Consider the following 6,000-nt stretch of genomic DNA (forward strand, 5'->3'; position numbering starts at 1 on the left):
GCCCCTTGAGTAGGAAATTTATATTTATGATTCTAGCTTCAAAAGCAGCATTAGGAAATTTTAATATTCTATAGATAATTATTAAAACCTGGTCTGTAAGGAATACTTGTTTGAATTTAGTAGACTGGTTTGAAGTATAAATATGTAAGCAATAACTTCACTATTAAATAAAATAAAAATGAAGCAGATTAACTTATATTTATAATTTCAAATAATAAGAAAGTATGGTTTTCTCTTGCATGTAACCTACACCCCCAATAATCATCATCACCATTGCATCTGAGTTAACAGATTCATAAGGGTATGGATTTCAGAACTTGAGGCTATGAAGTAATTATCTTTTATATAAGTGTAGTTTAAGTTACTGGACAATCAGACATGGCATATGTGGCAATTTCTTAATAAAAGTAAAATTTTAAAAATTATGGTGTCCTATGTATGTCCTGATTTACTCATACATGATGTACTTTAAAATAGTTTAAGAGAAATTCAAAGGCAGGAGTTGCTATCTTCAACAAAATGTCAGATGAATCAAGAGTAAGTTAGGGCTTCCCTAGTGGCACAGTGGTTGAGACTTCGCCTGCCGATGCAGGGGACACGGGTTCGTGCCCCAGTCCGGGAAGATCCCACATGCCACGTAGCGGTTGGGCCCCTGAGCCATGGCCGATGAGCCTGCGCATTCAGAACCTGTGCTCTGCAACGGGAGAGGCCACAACAGTGAAAGGCCCGCATATTGCAAAAAAAAAAAAAGAGAGAGAAAGCTAAATAGAGAGGAAATAATATCAATAAAATCAAATTGAAAGAGAAAATACACATCTCTGACTATGAAAATAGAGGAGACATCATATACATTTTATGCAATGAAAATATTACTGTTACCAATACATATTAGCTCATATATTAATATATAATACTGTAATAGATACTGGTCACCATTCAGAGAAGGGAAAATGGTTGAAGTAACTTACCCATGTCCTGGTAGCTCAGTGACAGAGCCAGGAATTAAAATCAGAGAGAAGAGCAGCAGCAATAATAAAGCAATCTGGATATAGCCACCAGTGGGTACCAAGCTGTCCCCAAAGAAAGAACTGTCATCAATGCCCTTATGTAATGATAAACTGTAACTTGTTAAATGAAAACATGCATAGTTTAATTTTTCAAATTAGAAGGTTCTCTTTAAATCAGGGAAGACATAACTGCCCTCCTTAAATTTCTCATATGATCCAACAATCCACATCTTAATGGCTGAAATGTGTTGAAAGTCTTAGCAATACTGAGAACCAGAACTCTTGATTGAGATAATTATCTATTGCATTATCTAATACAGCATTGAAATATCCTATGGCCTTTGAGATTTTCAAATAACATCTTAATAATAAATATTCAATTGAAATAAAACTATTTTATATTGAAGTTTTACTTTATATGTTGACTAAGACACAGGTGTTTGTTGGACTTCTAAGAAATTTCAACAATCTACTTTAAATTCATAATTAAACTATGACATTCAAATATAGACTAGAGCACAGAAATTTAAACAGAAATTGTGTACTTAAATATCATAAAAGTATCAGCTACCTGTTAAATATTTTTATATAAATCTTCAATTACAAGAGACATACTTCTAGTTGACATTATTAAAAGTGTTAGTGTGCCCTTTACATTCATCTGGATATAATAGCTATATGAATAATTGAAATATTATCTAGTATCTAAATGAATGTTAAAGTATTATGGTATCTCAAGATCATATCCAAATAGTTCTGAGGAGAAACTATCATTAATATTTAAGTGGTCTCTCTTATATATTATGACAAAACAAAACCAAAGAAATGAAATTAGCATCTATGTGTATTTTTCATTTCCAATCTAAGAGGTGACCCTGTAGATTTACTGATGTATGCTATTACATATTAACTTCTTTTCAATAATTGCTTTCTTAATACTAATAGCTGGAATGACTTGACAAAACTTAAGGATTATATGACCTTCAGTTTTAAATAATTTAACACTCATCTGGAAATGTCTTTGCTGGATATCCCTTTGCCATATGTATGTTTACTCCACATACTGAATTTATTATGAGAGTGGAATTTGGTAGTCATTGAATCAGTAAAAGGACTAATTGGGTTTTCTCTAAAAGAATTTATATTATTAAAGTTCAATATTTGCCACCAAATACTGGTTTGTTTAAACTAATTGTAATAATAGTATAGTCATATACTGCAAAATTTTAATTTCACTATTTGTCAAGTAAGCAAGCTAGAATATATTAACAGGTAGAGCCCTAAAACAGTATTATTTCAAAATTTTGTCTCATGTTCTGAGATCACAATCCACTTTTATACTACAGGGTCTAAAAACCTTGGTCTTTTCCCCTTGGTCTATGTTTCAAATTGAATCATCACAGATTGTCATTAGCTTACACCATAAGTACCTTCAGAGATATTTTATTATCCAGTTTTTCTGATATAATGGAATTAAGAATATATTTCACACACCCTGTTTTATTGTTTTACTTTATAGTCACAATTTTCCTAATTGCTGCTTTTATCAGTTTCTTTATAAGCCCACTCATTTATATGTAATTCATTGATATGAACTTTTAAAAAATACCCTGGTGTAGTGTAAGCCCTGATACTTGGTTTTCCTTTTTTGTAATGCAAACGGCCGATTTAAGATTTGATTGTGGAGGCATCCACTTCAAGGAGGCAAGATGGTTATCAAGAATAAATACATTTGCAGCTAATAGAATAGATTAAAAAAATAGGCCACCTCAGCCACCAGAACCCCTGCCCCACCCTACCCACATAACCATCCTGCCGGGTTCCTTTGTTGTACGGATTTTGGCTGATTTGGGTAACTGACAATTTGGGCCTCTTGGTTTTTTGTGTTTCTGTTTTTGTTTTTGTTTTTCTCTTCACACACTTTAAATTCCCATACTTTTTAAAAAAATTTTTATTTCATTTTTTTTTTATATACAGCAGGTTCTTATTAGTCATCAGTTTTATACACATCACTGTATACACGGCCATATTTACGTTTTAAATTCACCAACAAGCAGTGGGTTGTGAAACCCTAGGGCCCCACCCTCAACCCCAATAAAAGCAGAAGGGAACCTCAAGCCCACTCTCTAAGTCTCCCTCAAACATTTGTAAAGCAAAAATTGTTGCCTTCTGGTCCAGTTCTACAAGGAGCAAGCCATTAGCCACTGCCCTCATCCAGGATCAGGGTGCCTGAAGGGAATTCAGGATGGAGAAAAACAGCAAGTATTCTATGCTTTGGATATACTGGCCCCTAGATAGTTAAGATGCTCATATAAGGACAAATTTCAGTGAACCCAGATTCTTTCATCTTCCTATTCAATGAAAAGCATTAAAATCATTAATTTGAAATGTCTTTTCTTTGTGATGAGCAGTAATCTTTTTATGCTCACTACATGTTTTTCCCAGCAAAAACATAAACAAATTTCATGTGTATCCTGCTCCTTTTCAACCCTTAAAAGCAGTTTCTCACAGCAATCTGAGAGGCTGGCTCCTGAGCTATAGTCTTCAGTAAGGCCCCAGAATAAAATTAACTCATGACTTTTAAGTTGTATGTTTTTCTTTCAGTCGACCCTCTCTGCCCGTGACTTCACAGTATGACCCCAAGTGTGCCACGTCATTTTCAGGACCTGTAAGTAATAAGATTTGTCTCTTTCAAAGTTTCCTAGTGGTTATTTCTGAGGGCATCCTGCAATCGTAACAAGAACTACAAGAGCCGATCCAGTCACATTGATTATCGATAGGCTAAGACAAGCAAAAAGACCCAGTAAAGTATTTATCAACCTATTTGAATTTGTTAGGGGCCATTTGATTGCCAAGAACAGAAATTCAACATTAACTCAGTAAAAAAGAAATTTTTTACCAGTAGTAGTAATTTAGTTTAAAGAATGAAAGAAGATTCATCTAGAAAATTTGAGAAGGCATATCATAGACACTTAAGTGCTGGATTGAGATACTGGAGCACCTTTGGGAATCTTTCTTTAGTTTGTGCTCTTTTTTATATATTAGCTGCCCAGTATATACATTTATCTTCCCATATACACAATGCAGAAAAAAACTCCTGCTGAGCATGATGCAAACGTCCTACATGATTTTTGTGTGTTGTTGTTGTTGTTTACATGCTAAAGATAACCAAACTAAACTAAATCATAGACAAATAACAACAACAAAAAAATGACATGTATAATATCCATGGTAAAGACCAGAAACAGAGACTCAAATCATGATGATGATACCAATACTACATTGTCTGTTTAGTACTGAAAACAATTGTGTTTCATTTTGTTCAAATTTGACTTAATATCTTTGAAATGAGCATAGAATATATTCAAAACAGAAGTACCTTTTCTGGTGGATTGCAATGTTAGCATTGTGTTGGAGGTCAAGACTTTAATTCTCAGAATTAAGTTTTCCATGTGGATCAAGCTTCATGACTATATGGTGAGTTTAGTTCCAAATAAGCACTGTCATTAACTCAGGACAAATCTCTATTAAAATAAAGTTTAATATCACTTTTTTTCTGTCAATATTGGAAGTGTTTAATATGAAAATTTAAATTTAAATGGCTCATTAAATAATCTAGAAATTCAGGGCTAGTCTCTAAGGAGTACATAAAATCTAACATTATACCTCTGAGTCACATAATGAAATTTTATAACCAAAATAATAAAGCAGCAAAAGAAAATATATTTTCTTGAAAAAAAACCAGATATTTAAATAATTCCTTAGTTCACTTCCTCAATGGTCATAATGTCACCTAAATTACACTCACATATCTAAACAAAATTGTTTCATTTTTCTAAGTCAACATACAAAGTAATATAAGCATAAATTTATAAGGTAGTAGCTTTTATATTTCTCTATATTGTTACCTTTATGTATTTACAATAGCTTTTCTTTTTCTTTCTTTCTTTTTTAGCTTTTCTTTTTCTTATACAAAATAAATACTGTTGTAGACCATAAAGAATATCTATGAATATACAATTTGTATGGTGAGAGCTTTGCATGCCCCTAACAAATTGTTTATGAAATTGTCTCTGTAGAGACTTGAGCTTCCAAAAGCTGTAATGAAGGATGAAATTGTTAAAAAGAAAAAAAAAAAGGAACAAAGCACACCATCCCTGAAACTGAGTTCCCCTAGAAACAATTTTCCTTACCAAGTTTATGAGTTTATGATTAATCTCTCTATCTAAAACTTTATTCCCTTTCTTGCCCCCTCTGCCCTCAATCCTGTGCTAACTGAACACTACTCAACCAGAGTCAGATGACTAAAATTGCTGTTGTTGATAAGATAACATTGGTAATGTACTAAAGTTGTTATTATAGATATCATTGCTAACATACAAACTCAGGTTGTCCCTCCAAGGTAACATGAGCTAGTAGATTCCTAAGCCATGGACCACCTGGCCAGAGAATCATAAACCAGAGACATCCTGACTCCCAAAACTATGATTAACAAATGTCACAAGATGACGATTAATCCTACCTTCTTTGTTCTTCCCCTAAAAAAAAAAAAAGCTTGACTCAAAGACCAAGTTGGAGTGGATTGGAGGTTTATCCTCCACTCCCTTACTTGATTTCCTGTACTTTCCATCACTACAACCCAATTATCGTAGATTGGCTTTGCTGTGCATCAGGCAAGCAGACCCATCTTTGCTTCGGTAACATCCTCTTATAAAGGGTTAAATCGCAGCCCACTGCAGTCACCCACTGACAGTGCACCCTGAGGGGGATTCAGGATGGAGAAAAACAAAATGAGGCATTCTGTGCTTTGGAAAAATGGGCCCCTAGGTAGTCTAGTTGTGTACCTCAGGAAGAACTTCAATGACCCCAGATTCTTGCATCTTCCCATATATAGAAAAGCATTAAAAGTATTAACTTGAAATATCTGGTCTTTGAGATAAACAGTAAACTTTTACCAAGATGTATGCTTGACTACATGTTTTCCCTAGCCAAA

Source organism: Phocoena sinus, chromosome 3, assembly GCF_008692025.1.
Source record: "Phocoena sinus isolate mPhoSin1 chromosome 3, mPhoSin1.pri, whole genome shotgun sequence".
Lineage (NCBI taxonomy): Eukaryota > Metazoa > Chordata > Mammalia > Artiodactyla > Phocoenidae > Phocoena > Phocoena sinus.